We start from the raw sequence: 20,574 nt of genomic DNA on the forward strand, positions 1-20,574 counted from the left end.
CCCGCAGGTCGCTCACCCACACCCCTCCGAGTCCACCAACACAGCAAAATCCGTCTCCAAGCTATCAGGGAGACAAAGGCCAATACATCGGCTTCTCTCCCCCCTGGGCTCCTGGGTCTTCCGACACACCAAATATCACCACCTCTGGACTCGGGGCCACTCCCACACCCAGAACTCGGACATGACATCCGAGAATGCCTGCCAGAATCGCCTCAGTCTTGGATATGCCCACACTATGTGGACATGTTTCGCGGGCCACCCCGCAAACCGGCCACCTTCCAACCCCTCAAAGAACCTACTTATCCTCGCCACCGTCATATGGGCCCTTTAAACTGGATCAGGCTCAACCGCACACACAACGAGGATTCAGCTTAACCTCACACACAACGAGGACACATTCACCCTCTGCAAGGCCTCAGGCCATGTCCCAGGACCCCACCTCCCCTCCCAGCTCCCTCTCCCACTTGCGCTTAACGTCCTCCACCAGGGCGCCCTCCCTCTCCATCATTTCCTTATAAATATCCAACACCTTTCCCCCCCCTTATTTCGTCCTCTGACAGAAGGTTATCTTGCACCGGAGGCAGCAGCCCCAGGAAGAACGGCACCTCTCTCTTCACAAAACCCCAACCCTGCAGGTACCTGAACCCATTCCCCTTGGGCAACTCATACAATTTCTCCAACTCCTCCAGCCCCGCAAATGTGCCCCCTATTAACAAGTCCCTGAAGTACTCAATCCCCGGAACCTCGCATCCTGTGTCGCCCTGAATCTATGGTTGTCACAAATCAGCGCCCACACAAAATACCCTCCAACCCCAAGTGTTGCTTATGCTGCCCCCACAGCCTTAAAGCCAACACCACCAGGGGCTCACGGAATACATGTCCACCGAAAATGGTAAGGGTGCAAACAACAGAGCTCTCAAACTCACTCCCCTACATGGTGCCACCCCAGACCGACCTCTCCTCCACAGCTCATTTCCTTACCATCACAATATTTACTGCCCAATAATAATTTATCAAATTCGGCAATGCCAGCTCCACCCCCCTCTCGCCTCCATTCCAAAAAAACCTGTCACACTTGCACGGCCTTCCCCACCTACTCAAACCCCGAGATCAACCCATTGACTTTCCTGAAAAACAACTTAGGGACAAATACGGGGAGGTTCTGAAACACAAACAGAAACCTAGGCAGCACCGACTTCCAGTGGCAGCCATGGATTGAGTGGTCGCACATTTGGTGGCTCCCGCTCAAGGTGGATTTTGTTGGTCCTTCCCCACCCATACGGGGTTTTTTTTGAGGGTGAAAGGTGTGTGAGTGCCCAGGGAAGGTAACACTCCTCTGGTGAGTCTGGTGCATGGAACAGAGGATGAGAAGTGCCACGAGAAAGAGAGAGCAGGGCAGGGCAGTTCTTGTGGTTCATCACAGGTCAAGATGGAGGAGGACAAGGGGGCAGCGCTGCCCACCCAGTGGTCAATAGGGCAATTGGTGGAGTTTCTAAATAATAAGTTCCAGCAGCAGAGAAAGGAGGCCGCGGAGGACCTGACTAAGGTGGTGGAGCCGCTCAGGGCGAGACAGAAGGTGGAGGAGGCTGTGGGGGAACATGAAGAGCGGATGCCTCGCTGGGGCCGGAGTTGGGGGTGGTGGTGGACAGCCAGAAGAATCTGAGAGAGAAGTTGAAGGACCTGGAGAATCGCTCCGGATGACAGAATTTAAGGATAGTCGGGATTCCCGAGGGAATAGCGGGATTCAAACCCGGGTCCTCAGAGCATTACCCGGGGTTTCTGGTTTACTAGTCCAGTGACAATATCACTACACCACCGTCTCCCCAGGAAGAAGGCATGGTGGGGGCGTAGGGTTGGTTCTTTGTTTGGGGGATGGGGGGGAGGGGTGGGATGCTGACTCGGGCGTGGTTGGTGTGGCACAGTTGGGAAGGGAGAGATGGCAGTGGACATCCGATGGTGGGCCTGGAGGGGAGTGTGACGTGGGCTGGGGGCTGGCTCAGGAAGGGGTCTGGCGGTTTGGCAGGGGAAGGGGGGGCGGGGAGCCCACTGACCAGACTGGTCATGAGGAATATGCAAGGGTTGAATGGGCCAATTAAACGGTCACGTGTGTTCACGCATCTGAAGAGTCTGAAGGCGGCCATGGTGTTTTTGCAGGAGACATACCTGAAGCTGAGGGAGCAGACGAGGCTGAGGAAGGGATGGGTGGGCCTGGTGTTCCACTCGGGGCTGGATATGTAGACAAGTGGGTGGAGGTGTTGATCAACAAGAGGGTAGCGTTTGAGGTGGGGAGCATTGTGGCCAAAACGGGGGATAAGTATATGGTGGTTAGTGGGAAGATGGAGGGGATACCAGTGGTCCTGGTGAATGTTTATGCCCCGAATTGGGATGATGTGAATTTCATGTGGCGGATGTTGGGGAAAGTTCTGGATTTAGATATGCATCGAATAGTGATGTTTTTTTAAAATAGGGTCCTGTATCCGAGCCTGGATCAATCGAGCCCAAGGTCATTGAAGACGTTGGCAGTGGCTAGGGAGCTGAGGGGGTTCATGGAGCACATGGGCAGGGTGTGGGCGTGTGAAGATTTGGGAGGCCGAGGGCGAAGCAGTTTTTATTCTTCTCCCATGTGCACCGGGTGTATTCCTGGATCGATTTTTTCATCATGGACAAGCCGCTGTTGGCAGGGGTGTCCGGCTCGGGGTATTCAGCGATCATGGTCTCTAACTATGCGCCTCGCTGGGTGGATTTGCAGGTGGTTCGGTGGGAGGCCCAACGGCCGCACTGGAGGCTGGATATGGGGCTGTTGGTGGATGAGGGGGGGGTGTGAGCGGGTGAGGGCTGCCATTCGGGGCTATGTGGAAATGTGTGATACCGGGAAGGTCATAGCACCGCGTTGTGGGAGGCTCAAGGCTATAATTTGGGGGGAGGTTATTTTGATTCAGGTGCACAGGGGGATGGTGGAGAGGAGGAGAGGGCAAAACTGATCGAGGAGATCTTGAGGGTGGATAGGAGGTACTCGGTGGTACTGGAGAAGGGATAGTTGAAGGAGAGACAGAAGCTCCAGATGGAGTTTGGGTTAGTGTTGACAGAGAAGGCGGTGGGACAGTTGTGGAGGGCCAGGGGGGCAGTTTATGAATACGGGGAGAAGGCAAGTAGAATGCTGGCCCATCAATGAGGTAGCAGGCAGCAGCTAGGGAGATTGGTAGAGTGAGGGATGGGGGGTGAGGGGGGGGGATGTCTGGAGGCCCCAATTGGGCTGCAGGATCTGATGGATGGCATTGGGGCGATGCAGTCAGGGAAGGCCCCGGTCCGGATGGGTTCCCAGTGAGATTTTATAATAAGTTTGGGGCGGAGCTGGGGCCACTGCTGGTGAGGGCATATTGTTAGGCGAGGGAGAGGGAGGAACTCCCTTTGTCTTAGGCTTTTCTCTTCCTCATTGTGGGGGGCAGCAGGAGGTTGAGTTAATGGTGGCGATGGATGTGGGGAAGGCTTCTGATCGGGTGGAGTGGGCGCATTTGTTCGAGGTGTTGGGGAGGTTCAGGTTCAGGCAGGAGTTTGTGAGTTGGGTCCAGTTGCTGTATAAGGTACCGGTGGCGAGTGTGCAGAAGAGCAGAGTGAGCTTGGGGTAATTTGGGTTACACCATGGGACGAGACAGGGGCATCTGTTCTCCCCGTTACTTTCTGCCTTGGTGACAGAGCCACTGGCAATGGCGCTTAGGGATTGGTGAGGATTGAGCGGGGCGGGGTGGAGCATAGGGTTTTGTTGTACGCAGATGATGTGTTATTATGTATTTCAGACTCGTTGGGGTATATTGGAGGGGTATAAATTGAATTTGGGAAAGAGTGAGGTGTTCCCGATCAATGCAAGGGGGCAGGAAAGGAGTTTAGGGGAGTTGCCGTTTAGGCTGGTGGGGACGAGCTTTAGATACCTCGGTATCCAGGTGGTGCGGAGCTGGGCCCAGCTGCATAGATTGAATTTGGTTCGATTGGTAGAGGGGATGAAAGCTGATTTTAGGAGGTGGGATGTTTTGCTGTTGTTGTTGACAGGCCGGGTGTTGCCCGGGTTTCTGTTCATGCTTCAGAACCTCCCCATCCTTGTTGTCCCCAAGTCGTTTATCAGAAAAGCTAATGGGTTGATCTCGGGGTTTGTCTGGACAGGGAAGGCCCCACGGGTGCAACAGGCTTTGCTGGAGCGGGGGGGGGGTGGCGGCGGTTTGCTGGTGTTGCCGAATTTGATCAATTATTATTGGGCTGCAAACATTGCAACGGTGCGGAAATGGGCAGTGGAGGAGAGGTCAGTTTGGGGACAGGTAGAGGCGGCATCGTGTCGGGGGACGATCTTGAGGGCTTTGTTGTTGGCGCCACTACCGTTCTTGCCAGCCAGATATCCCCTTAGTCCAGTGGAGGTGTTGGCTCTGAGGTTGTGGAGGTTGTGTAGGCAGCACTTGGGGTTAGAGGGTATGTTGTTGTGGGTGCCTATTTGTGATGACCATAGATTTGTGCCAGCGAGATTGGATGCAAGGTTCTGGGGGTGGCGGCAGGTGGGGGATTGAGTACTTCAGAGACTTATTTATAAGGGACAAATTTGTGGCGCTGGAGGAGTTGGAGGAATTGTATGAGTTGCCCAAGGGGAATGGGTTTGGTACCTGCAGGTAGGGGTTTCGTGAGGAGAGAGGTGTCGTCTTTCCCGGGGTTGCCACCTCCAGTTCTGCAAGATGAGTTTCTGTCGGAGGACCAAATAGGGGAGGGGAAGTTTTCAGATATTTACAAGGAACTGATGGAGTCGGAGGATGCCCTGGTGGAGGACGTTAAGTGCAATTGGGAGGGGGAGTTGGGAGAATAGCTGGGGTCTGGTACATGGGTTGAGGTGAATGCGTCCTCGTTGTGTGCGAGGTTAAGCCTCATCCAGTTTAAAGTTGTGCATTGGGCCCACATGACAGTGGCGAGGATGAGCAGGGTTTTTGAGGGTGTGGAGGATAGGTGTGACCGGTGTGCAAGGGGCTCCCAAATCATGTCCACATGTTCTGGGCGTGTCCAAGTTGGGGGGTTCTCGGATGTCATGTCCGAGGTTCTGGGTGTGAGAGTGGCCCCGAGTCTGGAGGTGGTGATATTTGGGGTTTCGGAAGACCCAGGAGTCCACGGGGGAAAGAGCCGATGTATTGGCCATTGCCAGTTTGATATCCTGGAGATGGATTTTGTTGTGCTGGAGGAACTCGGAGCTGCCAAAGGCAGGGGTGTGGGTGAGCGACCTGGCAGAATTCCTGAGGTTAGAGAAGATTAAGTTCACTCTGCGGGGGTCGGTAGAGGGGTTCCGATCATCGATTTCTTTAAGGAGGATTGAGGGGTCAGTGAGGAGGGGTAAGGGGGATAGCAAGGGGAAGGCGGGTGTGGTTGGGGGTCGGTGCCAGAAGGGCTGGAGGGTTAGGGTTGTTGGGCAGGTTGCTGTGATTGTTTTTCATTGCTCTTTTGATATTCTGTATATTTATATTTTGTTGAAAAGCCTTGAGTAAAAATATTTTTAAAAAAGAAACCTAGGCTGCACCATCATTTTCACTGTCTGCACCCACTCAGCCAGCAACAGCGGCAGAACATCCCTTAAAATCCCTTTTCATTTGCTCCACCAATTGGGCCAGTTCAGTTTATGCAGCTGGGCTCAGCTCTGTGCCACCTGAATACCCAAGTACCTAAAGCTCATCCCCACCACCCTAAACAGTAACTACCCTAATCTGCTTTCCTGCCCTCTGGCATCAATCAGAACACCTCTCTTTCCCATGTTCAATTTATATCCCGGAAACTGGCCAAATTCCCCTAAGATCTCCATAATCCCCCCAAATGCTGCCCAAAGGTCCAAAATATCTAAAAACAAGTCATCCACATGCAGCAAAACCCTATGTTTGGCACCCCCCCCAACCCCCCGCCCGCCGGGCACAATCCCTCTCCAATCCCTCGATGCCTGAAGCACCATTGCCAACGGCTCTATCGCCAAAGCAAAAAGCAGGGGCACCCCTGCCTCGTCCCGCTTTGTAGCCCGGAGTACCCCAAACTCACCCGGTTCATCCGCACACTCGCCACTGGTGCCTTATACAGCAGCCGGATCCAATCCACAAACCTCTGTCCGAACCCGAAGCACCCCAGCACCTCAAATAAATACGCCCACTCCATCCAAACAAGAGCTTTCTCCATGTCCATCACCACCACTATCTCTACCTCTACCTTTATCTCTACCTCCTGCCCCCCTTGAGGGCATCATAATCACATTGAGTAACTTCCCCACATTTGCCGACAGCTGTTTTCCCTTCAGAAAACCATCTCATCCTCCACAATCTTCCCCGGCACATTCCTCAATCTGTGATGCAAGCCCCTTCGCCAATAGCTTGGCATCGACATTTAATAACAATATCGGGTGGTACAACCCGCAAATCCACCCAATGCAGTGCATGGTCAGAGACCACAGTCGCCGAATACCACAAGTCGGCCACCCCTACCAGCAGCACCTTGTCCATGATGAAAAATCGATCTGGGAGTACACCCAGTGCACATGGGAGAAGCATGAAAACATCTTCAGCCTTGAACTCCCAAATCTCCATGGATCCGTCCCTCCAGGCGCTCCATGCACCCCCTCAACTTCAGTCTCGGCGAATTTTGACTCAACCGATCCAGACACGATCGGTATTAAAATCACCCCCCGTAATCAACCAGTGAGTGTCCATGGCCGAAATCGTCCCAATACCCGCCTCATAAAATCTATATCATCCCAATTCGGGGCATAAACCTTTACCAGGACCACCAGCATCTCCTCCAGCTTCCCACTGACAATCACATATCTACCCCCCAAAATCAGCCACAATGCTCCTCATCTCAAATGCCATTCTCTTATTGATCAACCCCTCCACTCCCCTCATCTACATATCCAGTCCCGAGTGGAAAACCTCCCCACCCACTCCTTCCGCAACCTCGTCCGATTCCCCAACTTAAGGTGCGTCTCCTGTAGAAACACCACGGGTGGGATTCTCCGTCCCACTGCATAAAACTGGTGCGGTGCGTCTCCGCCGGCAGCGGGATTCTCCATCCCGCCAGCCAGTCAATGGGATTTCCCATTGTGGGCAGCCCCACGCTGTCCGGAATTCCCCATGCGCGGGTACGCTGCTGGCGCAAAGGGGAATCCCGACAGCGGAGAATCCTCAGATGCGTAAACACACCCGACCATTTTACCAGCCCATTCAACCCTTCCACGTGACCAGCCTGGCCAGGGGCCACCCCTGCCAATCAGCCACACCCCTTTTAGAACCAGCCCCCGCCACATGCCCCTCCCTACTCCCCCCTCACAATCCCCTGCCACTCCACTGACCACCTAAGGGCCATCGTCAAGGGCTCAATCGCCAGCGTGAACAACAACCCCTGCCTCGTTCCCCTTTAAAGCCCATGGATATGCGATCAGGGCATGGCGGCACAGAAGATGGAGGACGCGGTGGGGGAGCATGAGGAGCGGATGACCTCATTGGAGACGGAGTTGGGAATGGTGTTGGACAGAGAGAAGAGGCTGAGAGGGAAATTGGAAGGTCTAGAGAATCGCTCCAAGAGACAGAACCTGAGGAACATAGAACATACAGTGCAGAAGGAGGCCATTCAGCCCATCGAGTCTGCACCGACCCACTTAAGCCCTCACTTCCAACCTATTCCCGGAACCCAATAACCCCTCCTTACCTTTTTGGTCACTAAGGGCAATTCAGCATGGCCAATCCACCTAACCTCGTCCGATTCCCCAACTTAAGGTGCGTCTTTGGACTGTGGGAGGAAACCGGAGCACCCGGATGAAACCCACACAGACACGGGGAGAACGTGCAGACTCCGCGGTTAATGGTGGTGAATATGGAGGTGGTGACCCAGCGGTTAATCGAACCTGGGGCCCTGGCACTGTGAAGCCACAGTGCTACCCTCTTGTGCTACCATGCTGCTCTTCTCAAACTCATCTCATTTGTCTGTACGCATACAACAGACACAGCCGTGCCACAAACTTCTGGCCAAACCCAAAACCTCCCAAGATTGTAAACAGGTACCTCCACTCCACCCGATCAAAGGCCTTCTCCGCATCCATAGGGACCATTACCTCAGCGGTACCCGGCCCACGACGGGGTCATGATCATGTTTAACAGTCTCCTGATGGTACTGTAGAGCTACCTACTCTCTACGAAGCCCATTTGGTCCTCAGCAACCACCCCTGAAACACACACCTCCATATTCACCACCACTAACGTGGCCAACACTTTCACATCCGTGTTTAGCCTTGAAATGGGCCTATATGACCCACACTCCAACAGTTCCTTCCCCTCCTTCAGGATTAACGTATTCAACGCTTGTGTCAATGTCTCCAGTCGCTCTCCCTTCTTCAGTGACTCGCTAAGCTGTCCCAGCAAATGCGGTGCCAACTACGTCGCAAACACCTGATAGAACTATACCAAGGAGCTGCCCGGCCCTGGGGCTTTCCCCAACTTCATCCCCCTTATGCTATCCATCACCTCTCTCAGCCCTAATTACTCCTCCAGTGCCTGCCTCCTCTCTCCATTCAGCCTTGGGAACTCCAGCTCATCCAAAAATTGCCTTATATCTGCTTCCTCACCACCCAGCTCAGCCCGTACAGCTTCTCATTCTACTGCCTAAGTGCCTCATTAATCCTCCCCGCTTCCGACACTATTAGTTAATAATAATTTTTATTGTCACAAGTAGGCTTACATAAACACTGCAATGAAATTACTGTGAAAATCCCCTAGTCACCACATTCCAGCGCCTGTTTGGGTACACAGAGGGAGAGTTCAGAATGTTCAAATAACCGAACAGCATGTCTTTCAGGAATTGTGGGAGGAAACTGGAGCACCCGGAGGAAACCCACACAGACACGGGGAGAATGTGCAGACTCCGCACAGACAGTGACCCAAGCCGGGAATCGAACCTGGGACCCTGGCGCTGTGAAGCAACAGTGCTAACCACTCCCCTTCCCTGTCTGCACCCTCAAAACATCCCTAGATGCGGCCTGCCTCCGCAACTGGTGGGCCAGCATGCAGCTCGCCTTCTTTCCATATGCATATTGCACCCCCCTCGTCCTCTGTAGCTGCCCCCCTGCCTTCCCCGTTGTCAACCTATCGAACTAATCCTCTAACCTTTTTCTCTCCGCCAACCCCTCCTTAGTGGGAGCTCTCGAATATTTCTTGTCCACCTCGACAATCTCGTCCAACAACCGTCCATATTCCTCTCTCCTCCTCCTGTCCCTGTGCACCTTGAACAAGATAGTCTCCCCTCGGACCACTACCTTCAATGCCTCCCAGAATGTGACCGCCGATACCTCCCCATTTCGATTCAACTCTACATAGTCTCTGATCACCGACCGCACCTTCTCCCAGAACCCCTTGTCCGACAAGAGCCCCGAGTCTAACCTCCATCCCGGCCTCTGGACCTGCCTTGAACTCAGCCTGACCTCCAGCCAGTGTGGCGCATGCTCCAAGTTCACGATTTCCGGGTACTCCACTCCCACCAGCACCGCTCGACTCACTACAAAAAAATCAATTCTGGAGTATAGCTTGTACACGTGCGAGAAGGAGTACTCCCTCTCCCCCGGGTTCCTAAACCATCATGGGTCTACCATTCCCATGCATTCCATAAATCCTTCCAGCTCCTTCACCATTCTCAACCTTCGCACTGACTTAGGGCCCGACCTGTCCACCCTCGCTTCCAACACACAGTTGAAATCACTCTCCATAGTCAACTGATGTGTGTGTAGGTCCAGGATCACCCCCAGCAACCCCTTCATAAACCCCACGTCATCGCATACACTTTCACTAGCACCACCGGTGTGTCCCCCAGCATCCCACTCACTATCACATACCTCCACCACTGGGTCCCGCACTTTATTGACCCCACAAACCCCGTCCTTTTGCACATCAGGATTGCCCTGCAAGTTTGAATCAAACCCCGAGTGAAATACCTGTCCCACCCATCCCATCCAGAACCTGACCTGACCCTTCACCCAGAGGTGGTCTCCTACATAAAGCCCACCCCCGCCTTCAGACTCATCAGGTGCGCAAAGACCCAAGACCTCTTCACCAGTCCATTCAGCCCCCGTACATTCCATGTTACGAACTTTACTGAAGGCTTGTGCCTCTACTCCCCTCCACCGTCCGCCATCATCCCCTTCCGATTCTACCTCCTTTAATTTTACCCTGAACCGGGCTCATCCAAGATGGCCCCTTCTCTGCCCATGACCACGCTCAGTCTCCAACTGTGCCAATTTGCGTGTGTGTGTCCCCCCCCTCCCCACCTGGGTATCCCCCGTGGCCACCTCCTTCACCTCACTTCCGTTCACCGGTATTGCCTGCCAGAATGGCAGTTCCTGCCTCAAGGCCCTCCTGCCTACCCCTCCCCCATCTTTCCCTCCTTGGTCTGTGCAAACGGCTCCCCTTGGACCCCACCCTCTCCCAAACAAACAAAGACGTATCCAAAACCACGTCACCCCCTCCAAACAAAATCACCATAGATGGCGCGGCAAGGGGGGCAGTTGCCCCTGACAAACTTATAGCCTCTTAATCATAGAATTCACAGTACAGAAGGAGGTGATTTGGCCCATCGAGACTGCACCAGCTCTTGGAAAGAGCACCCTATATAAACCCACACCTCTATCCTATCCCCGTAACCCAGTAACTCCAGCTAACCTTTATTTGGACACTAAGGGCAATTTATCATGGCCAATCCACCTCACCTGCACATCTTTGGACTGTGGGAGGAAACCGGAGCACCCAGAGGAAACCCACGCACACACGGGGAGAACGTGCAGACTCCGCACAGAAAGTGACCCAGCAGGGAATCGAACCTGGGACCCTGGAGCTGTGAAGCAACTGTGCTAATCACTGTGCTACCGTGCTGCCCACCAAGAAGAATAACCACAAAATCACACTACCCAAAAATAAACCATCTTCCGGCCACTCACAATATCCGCACCTTCCGATCTCTGCTGTTCCAGTTCTTTCATCTCCCATCGACATTCTGTTCTCCCCCAGTTTATGGTCTCTTGTAAAGTCATTAGCCTCTTTTGGCGTTTCAAAATAATACTCCTGACCATCAAAAGTGACCCACAGTTTCTCCGGGTACAGTACCCCAAACCGAATCTGCCTTCGGTATAGCATCACTGTGGCCTTGTTAATTGCAGCACGCCTCTTCGCGAACTCCGGGCCGATATCTTGATAAATTACGATCCGATTCCCCTCCCAGTTCCTCTTCTCCCTGGCCCCACTGAAGGATCTTCTCCACAAACTTATGGAGCCTCACAATCTCTGCCCACAGTGGCTCCCCCACTCTAGGCTTTTGCCTTAGGGACCTGTGCGCTCTGTCCACCTCCAGGGCCTTGTCCAGCACCCCTTCCGCCACCAGCCCCACCAGCATCCTTGAAACGTATCTTGTGGTGCTTGTACCTTCCACACCCTCCAGCAGGCCAGTGTTATGCAAATGCTGCCCTCTGGACCTGTTCTCCTGCTATTCCACCTTTGCCCTCAGTGACTTGCAAAGGTCCCCCAGGAGCCCCAGCACCATCTCCAACAACACCACACAATCACATTGGTCGGACATCACCTTTTCCATCTCCTGGATCTGCGACTCCTGTGCCTCCAGACATTTCTCCACTCGCTCCATCGTTCCTTTCAGGAGTGCTCCTGCTTCCTCATTGGCCTTCAAGTGGTCCTCGTGCATCTCCTTTTGTTGCTGGTGAAACTCTTCATTAATAAACGCCGTCAACCGCTACATTTGGGGTTTACCAACTTGCGTCGACCCTTCCCCCTCTGCCATCTTCCCAATTATTGCTGTGCCACATGTCTTCTCCAGTTCCTTGGCCAGGTCTTTAACCTTTTTTTTCCCGGGGCTGGTAACCAGCAGGCATGCCACTCACAGAGACAACTTCTCCTCCACACCTTCAGCTCACTTTCCTCCCGAAACTACTCCTCTTTTGGGTAAAAAGAGCTCAAAGCTACGGCTTCAAGCCGGAGCTGCCCTGTGTGCGACCACTCACTCCATGGCCACCACCAGAAGTCCCCCACTTCACTTCCGTTGACTAACCTTCCCAGGTATCATGGTGGCCCCGCCCAAGGCCTCTAACTTCCCCTCTCCCCTCCAGTACACCACTCCCACCCACCAACAAACAAAGAAGAACAAAAGACACACTCACCATCGCCATAACCCTGTCAAAACCCACCCTGAACTACCCATCCCATTCACTTTACAATGAACACAAAGTTTGTCTCCAAAGTTCAGTGTGCTCACACTCATTCCAGTCCATGGTCCCTCATAAAGTCCATCGCCTCCTCTGGCGAGTCAAAATAAAACCCCTGCTTCTGGTGTGTCGCCCACAAACAGGCAGGGTACAAAACCCTAAACCTCAGTCCCTTCTTGAAGAGGGCAGCTTTTATCCAGTTGAACCCAGCTCTCCTCTTTGCCAGCTCCGCACCCAGGTCTTGGTAGACCTGCATTTCACTCCCTTCCCAGGTGCACATACCAGTCTGGCTCACCCATTTCAAATCTTTTCTTTGTCCAAGAAATGGTGCAACCGCACCACCAACGCCCTCGGCAGCTCACCTGCGGCCTCCTCCTCAGCGCCCTGTGCGCCCGATCCACCTCGAGGTGCCAGTCAAAGGCCACCTCAGCCATCAACTGCTCCAACATCCTCGCCACATACTTGGCAGCCTCCGCTCCCTCAATGCACTCGGGCATCCCGATGGACCTCGGGTTTATGGGCAGCACATTAGCACAAATGAATAGCACTGTGGCTTCACAGTGCCAGAGTCCTAGGTTCGATTCCCTGCAGGGTCACTGTCTGTGCGGAGTTTGCACGTTCTCCCGGTGTCTGCGTGGGTTTGCTCCGGGTGCTCCGGTTTCCGCCCACAGTACAAAGACGTGCAGGGTAGGTGGATTGGCCATGATAAATTGCCCTTAGTGACCAAAAAAGGTTAGGAGGGGTTATTGGGTTACGGGGATAGGGTGGAAGTGAGGGCTTAAGTGGGTCGGAGCAGACTCGATGGGCTGAATGGCCTCCTTTTGCACTGTATGGGCAGCACGGTAGCATAGTGGTTAGCACAATTGCTTCACAGCTCCAGGGTCCCAGGTTTGATTCCCGGCTTGGGTCACTGTTTGTGCGGAGTCTGCACGTTCTCCCCGTGTGTGCGTGGGTTTCCTCTGGGTGCTCCGGTTTCCTCCCGCAGTCCAAAGATGTGCAGGTTAGGTGGATTGGCCATGATAAATTGTCCTTAGTGTCCAAAATTGCCCTGAATGTTGGGTGGTGTTACTGGGTTATGGGGATAAGGTGGAGGTGTTGACCTTGGGTAGGGTGCTCTTTCCAAGAGCTGGTGCGGATTCGATGGGCCGAATGGCCTCCTTCTGCACTGTGAAATCTATGAAATCTATGTATGTTCTATGTTCCTCAGGTTCTGTCTCCTGGAGTGATTCTCTAGACCCTCCAATTTCCCTCTCAGCCTCTTCTGGCTGTCCAACACCATCCCCAACTCCGTCTCCAACGAGGTCATCCGCTCCTCGTGCTCCCCCACCGCGCCCTCCACTGTCTGTACCGCCAGGCCCTGAGTCTCCGATCTCTGCCCGACTCTCTCAATCGCAGCCCTGAGTGGCTTCACCACCTTAGCCAGGTCTCTAAAAACGTCCTTCTGTTATAACCTGCCTGTTTACCATTGGCTGGGGACTAATGACAATCCCACAATCCTGTGGGAGTATGAGCTTCCCCAATGAGGGGGGTGGATAAATCATCAGCAGACTCCCTGTACAAATAAAGCTGGCCAGTTTGGAACCAGCAGGAAAAAGTAAGCAACAAGCGAAGTTGCTGCTGCTGCTGCTGCTGCTGCTGCTGCTGCTGCTGCTGATACTACTGCTACTACTGCTACTACTGCTGCTGCTGATGCTGATGCTGCTGCTGTTGATACTGATACTGCTGCTGCTGATACTGCTGATACATGTTATTGTAAATAAATGTTATTTCTTTGCATCCTTGAAACTCATGTTGGATTCTTCGTGGCCCTTACAAAACTGGCGAAGTGGGTTAAAGTGAATAGCTGTCTGCACTGCTGAAGTCACCTCCCTGGATATTTGTTGGATACAGGTTAGAAGTTGTTTTCTATTATCCCATGCCTCTGTACGGACGTTTGGATGTTTTTGATGCTGCGCTGGAAAGCTGGAACCAGTACACACAATGGATGTGTTACTATTTCCGGGCAAACAATATCACCGAAAACGAGCGCCAGGTGGTCATATTGCTCACTGCCTGTGGCCCGCATACGTTTGGGATGATTAGGAGCCTTACGTACCCAGCTGCACCGGACACCAAAATGTTTGATAAACTTGTGAGTTTACTGGGGCAGCATTTTAACCCAACCCCGTCCATGATAGTCCAACGTTAACGGTTTAATACCGCTGAGAGGACCCCAGGAGAATCCCTTGCCGACTTTCTATCCAGGCTACGCAGGATTGCGGAGTACTGTGACTATGGTGAGACCTTGTCAGAAATGTTACGCGACCGTTTGGTTTGCGGTATTAACAATGCAGCCACCCAGAGAAAGTTGTTAGCTGAGCCAACATTGACTTTTCAACGGGCCATTCAAATAGTATTGTCCCGAGAGAGCACAGAACGAGGAGTGCAGGAGCTACAGGGAATGGAAGTGCATGCCTTGGGGCGCAACCCCTTCCGTCCGAAAACGTCCCCCCGCACTCCTGCGGTACCTTGGGCGAGGCGACGTCCGGATCGATGCCAGTGGCCGTCGGACATTCCTCCCCGAAGGGAGCCTTCTCCAGAACCAATGGATGAGGAGCCATGTCCGTGTCAGACTTGTAGGCGCCGACCCCGTCGCGGACGCCGGTCCTGGGGGCGCCAGAGGCGCTATCGTTCCGACCGAAACTGACCAGCCCAGGTGCCGTACCTTCCATGTGGATGAACCTGCGGCGACTACTCCTGAGGACGTGGAGACGGAGGACGACTGCCTGCAGCTGCATTGTGTGGCACCTCCCCGTGTGGCCCCCATTAAGGTGACAGTACGGGTCAATGGTCACCCACTTGAGATGGAGTTGGACACTGGCGCAGCGGTCTCCGTGATCGCCCAGAGGACATTCGACCGCATCAAGCAGGGTATACAGACCGTTACATTAACCGACACACAGGCCATGTGGGCCACCTACACGGGGGAACCATTGGACATCGCAGGAACTACGATGACCCCTGTTGTTTATGGACGCCAGGAGGGGCGTTTCCCACTTATCGTGGTGCGCGGCCATGGGCCCAGCCTGTTGGTTCGGGACTGGTTGCGCCATTTGCGGTTGCAGTGGCAGCACATCCTCCAAACAGTTTCTGGAGGGTTGACTGAGGGGCTAGGACGATACCCAGATGTATTCCAGCCCGGTTTGGGGAAAATAAAAGGGGCCGTAGCCCGTATCCAAGTCGAACCATTTCCGGGCGCGCCCAGTGCCTTACGCCTTGCTCAAGAAGGTAGAAGGGGAGCTCACTCGTTTGGAAACTTTGGGTATTATCAGGCCCGTCCGCTCGCTGACTGGGCAGCACCAATTGTACCTATAATGAAGCCAGGTGCCACAGTTTGCTTGTGCCGCGACTATAAACTTACAGTGAATACGGCTTCCCGACTCGACCGATATCCAATGCCTCGCATAGAGGATCTCTACGCGAAGCTTGCAGGTGGACTCTCGTTCACAAAATTAGATATGAGTCACGCCTACCTGCAGTTGGAGCTGGACCCTGTCTCCCGACCATATGTAATGATTAATACAAACCGGGGCCTGTATGAATATACACGCTTGCCCTTTGGAGTATCCTCTGCTTGCGCTATTTTTCAACGCGTTATGGAGGGCGTTTTGAGAGGTTTACCGCGTGTCACTGTCTACTTAGATGACGTTTTGATCACAGGGACGTCAGTGCAGGAACATTTGGAAAATCTGGAGGCTGTCCTTAGACGCTTTTCGGAAGCTGGAGTCCGTTTACGTCGCACAAAGTGCGTCTTTCAGGCGAAGGAAGTAGTCTACCTGGGTTATCGGGTGAACTGCGAAGGTTTCCACCCCGTCGCAGAAAAGGTGCGCGCGATTCAACAGGCCCCCGCTCCGACTGACACTTCGCACCTTCGTTCTTTTCTCGGCCTCGTAAACTATTACGGGAAGTTCCTCCCCAATCTGGCAACTACGCTGGCCCCGTTGCATCTTCTGCGAAAGAAAAATCACACCTGGGTTTGGGGTCAGCCGCAAGAAACTGCTTTCCGGCGGGTAAAGCAACAATTGTCGTTGTCTGGGTTACTAATCCACTATGATCCTGGAAAGCCTTTGCTCGTCACATGTGATGCATCCCCGTATGGTATTGGGGCCGTCCTGTCCCACAAGATGGAGAACGGGGCCGAGCGGCCGATAGCTTTCGACTCCCGCACATTGACTGCAGTGGAATAAAAGTACGCGCAGATCGAGAAGGAGGGCCTGGCAGTGGTCTTTGCCAGTGAAACGCTTCCACCAGTACGTGTATGGCCGCCCTATCGTAACTGATCATAAGCCTCTGCTGGGACTTTTCAGCGAGGATAAGCCAATACCACCCATTGCTTCCGCACGGATCCAGCGCTGGGCTTTGTTGCTCGCTGCATACGAGTATTCTCTGGAGCACAAACCAGGAACGCAGATGGCGAATGCCGACGCACTGAGCCGATTGCCTTTATCGACCGGCCCCATGTCGACCCCCACGACCGGTGAAGTGGTTGCAACACTAGATTTTATGGACACCCTGCCTGTCATGGCATCACAGATCCGTGAGTGGACCCAGACGGAGCCAGTCCTATCAAAGGTTCGACACATAACCCTGTATGGTGGGCAGCATAGACAGCTCCCAGGCGAGTTGCGGGCATTTTCCTCCAAGCTGTCAGAATTCAGCGTGGAAGACGGCATCCTCGTGTGGGGGACGCGCGTGATTGTCCCGGAAAAAGGACAGGAGCTGATATTAAGAGACTTGCACAATGGGCATCCAGGTGTGACCAAAATGAAAATGTTGGCCCGGAGTTATGTTTGGTGGCCAGGCCTCGACACCGACATTGAGAAGGTGGCCCAAAACTGCTCCATTTGTCAGGAGCATCAGAAGCTTCCGCCGGCCACACCCCTACATCACTGGGAATGGCCAGGGTGGCCTTGGGCGTGCTTGCTTGCGGATTTCGCCGGACCTTTTCAAGGATCAATGTTCCTTTTATTAATCGACGCCCAGTCTAAATGGCTAGAGGTGCATAAGATGCGAGGCACAACGTCCTGCGCACCAATTGAGAAGATGCGTTTGTCTTTTAGTACGCATGGCCTCCCCGAGGTGCTGGTCACGGATAACGGCACTCCATTCACCAGTGAGGAGTTTGCGAGGTTCACAAAGATGAACGGCATACACATATCCGCACTGCCCCTTACCACCCGGCTTCAAATGGGTTGGCGGAGCGCGCAGTGCAGACATTCAAAAGAGGCCTAAAGAAGCAGTCTTCCGGGTCAATGGACACGAGACTGGCTCGCTTTTTGTTTTCGTATAGAACCACCCCCCATGCGGTGACTGGGGTAGCTCCCGCAAACTCCTAATGGGCCGGAGACTTCGCACCCGCCTTAGTATGCTTTTCCCGGACATTAGTGCAAAAGTACGCCACACACAAGAACGGCAGGGACAGGGTTTTTCTCGGCATCAGCCGATTCGGCAGTTTGCGCCCGGTGACCCAGTGTTCGTTCGCAATTTTGCTGGTGATGCCCAGTGGGTCCCTGGTGTAATCTTTTGCCAAACGGGCCCTATATCTTACCAGGTGCAAGCCCAAGGTCGTCTCCAGCGCAAACATGTAGACCACGTTTGGCCCAGAAGACTATCCCTTCCAAAGATTCCCCGCCCCCGGAGCTCATTTCTACAGCCATCAAGACCAGAGACAAGGGAAGGTAGTCCTCACAATCTTCCTCTGGTGCCTCACTCAAAGCCTGCGCAGGTCGCTGCAGAACCGCGTGGAGATAGAGACGCCGAGATGACAGAGGCAGCAGACTCTGACTCCGAGATGGAGACACCGGACGCATCAGAGGGAGAATCCTCGGGCCCACGGGCCGTGGATGTACAACCGTTATGCCGTTCATCACGGAAGCGCCGGTCTCTGTCTCGTTACATGCCGCCTGATCCAGCGCCTCGTGCAAATGGTGTCTGGCCTGCGGCCAAACGAGTCCGACGCCCTCCTTCGCCAGGGTCTTCGGTGGATTCCTTGGACTTTGGGGGGGGGGAGGGCGGGTATTATCACCTGCCTGCTTACCATTGGCTGGGGACTAATGACAATCCCACAATCCTGTGGGAGTGGGAGCTTCCCCAATGAGGGGGGTGGAGAAATCATTAGCAGACTCCCTGTATAAATAAAGCTGGCCAGTTTGGAGCAGAAGGAAGGAGTAAGCAGCAAGCGAAGTTGCTGTTGTGTGTATATATGTTATTGTAAATAAATGTTATTTCTTTGTATCCTTGAAACTCGTGTTGGATTCTTCGTGGCCCTCACAAAACCTTCCTTTGCTGCTGGAACTTCCCATCCAAAAACTCCACCTGTTGCTCCGTTGACCACTGGGCGGGCAATGCTGCCCCCTTGCCCTCCGCCATCTTAACCTGTGGTGAAAACTGTCCTGCTTCAGCTGCTCCCTATTTCCCATGGCACTTCTCATCCTCTGATCCATACACTGATCGCACCAGAGGAGTATTGCCTTCCCTGGACACTCACACACCTGTTGCACTAAAAACAAACCTCAAACAGGTGGGAAGGACCAAGAAAATCCACCTTGAGCAGGAGCCACCAAATGTGCAACCACTCACTCCATGGCCGCCAGCCGGAAGTCCAACCCAGGTGCAATTTAACGCCATGGGTGCCAGGTTCAGACAAGACAGGAGGTAAAATCCTTTGAGGATGCTTCATTTTAACAGGATTTTTATTTTAACCCTTGGATATAAAGGAGGCAGGAACTACTGAACCCAAGAGGCAAGTGCATTTACAGCACTGCTTCTGGGCGAAGAAGAAAAAGGTTTTCCTCAGAACCAACAAGCTTACATTTTTGCTAATCCTATGATCCCCACCCCCCACCCAATTATCAACTAACCCATTTCCTCCCCCCGCCTTGACTCCCCCAAGCTCCCAATTTTCATTTCCCTCTCATTTTCTCCTGCCTTGAACGCCTGCAATCTCAGATTGCCCGCAACCGCCAATCTCCAACACCACCCATTGCCAACCCCAACCCCATAATCTCGTACTTACCTGGCTCCCTGGCTGCTGCCCCTACGAAGAGGCAGGCAAGCTGTCAATCAGGCGAGAAAGCTGCTGCACAAATTCTAAAGGCATCCGCCCGTTAAATTCTTCAGAGTGTCTGTGAAACCTGTACTTCCAGGATTTGTATCTGGAAATCCTCCCTCTCGCCCTCCTCTATTCCCTTTACACAGATATTAAAATCAAAAGGGTTAAATTCCAGATTCACTTTATTTAAGGTTTTGTTAGTCTGTAATTGCATCTTTTACAGTTATTAATGGAACCACTTCCTTCAAGTTAGAGTTTTTAAAGGCTTGAGTTAATTGTTACCAACTGCTAGATGCAACTATAATTAAACACCTGCTAAATAAAGCCAGACATTTGAAACTAAGCTCAATTACCATATTTACTTGGTGCTATTATACCACACTGTTGTATCTTAACAGTATAAAATGCAAAACACTTATAGATGAGGCGAGACTGGCAGAAGTAATGATCACAATCACCATCAGTGTCGCAGCAGACACAGCCATGTGGGCTTTGTGCTGTAGGAACAGCTGCCCTGTGCAGTGGTGCAGATTGAGAATGGGCAATGGATGTTGTCAGGTTACACTACACTACACTGCTGCATTATGAGGTCTGGACAATAATCAGCATATGCATCAGCACATGATACAAATGCTGTCATAGTGCCGCTTTGTAAGCAATAACATGCAAACCACATCCCTTGGTAATCGTTGCAGCCCCTATGAGGCTGCAAAGTGGCCCATCTGTTTGCTATCTAACCTGCCCGCACCTGTTGGTGAAACCAGGATCACGCCATGGCGTGGCAAGAAACCAGTAATCACCATTTAACCCCAATATCCATACAATTAATGGAAGCGACCACCTATCTAATGGCCTTCCGTGATCTAATGGCCTCCCCATCAAGTGGTCACGCCAATTGGTACTCCGATTTAAAAATGTGAAGTTGGCAGAAGGGCTACTGCGGGGACCCGAGGAGGTGAGTAGTCATCTTCGCTCGCAGATAAATAGGCTGGGGGCATTGGGGTTGCTGCTCCGATGCTCGGGGCGGCAGCTCCTGGGGGCAAGCATTGACCGGGGTGGGCCGCCAGCAGGGAGTGGTTTGCAGAGCAGGGTGAGTGGCTGCACATGGCCTTGGCTGGTGTGGGGAGTGGGGGTTTCTCCACGCCCACAGATCCACCATTTCAACCCCTGGATCGCGTGCTCCAGTTCCGGGGGCAATCCCAGTCTCAGCCTACCTGCCCCACCGACCACCCATAACTCA

At 53.2% G+C, this 20,574-nt stretch overlaps 1 long non-coding RNA gene across 2 annotated transcripts in view; it reads left to right on the plus strand.

The window, feature by feature from the left end:
* LOC140407823 (uncharacterized) overlaps positions 1-20,574 on the plus strand; it is a 128,680-nt gene that overhangs the window by 38,873 nt on the left and 69,233 nt on the right. For both annotated transcript variants that reach the window (XR_011939827.1, XR_011939826.1), the window contains exon 2: positions 14,071-14,134. This is a non-coding gene — a long non-coding RNA (uncharacterized lncRNA). The remainder of the gene's footprint in view (positions 1-14,070; positions 14,135-20,574) is intronic.

Source organism: Scyliorhinus torazame, chromosome 2 (assembly GCF_047496885.1).
Source record: "Scyliorhinus torazame isolate Kashiwa2021f chromosome 2, sScyTor2.1, whole genome shotgun sequence".
Classification (NCBI taxonomy): domain Eukaryota; kingdom Metazoa; phylum Chordata; class Chondrichthyes; order Carcharhiniformes; family Scyliorhinidae; genus Scyliorhinus; species Scyliorhinus torazame.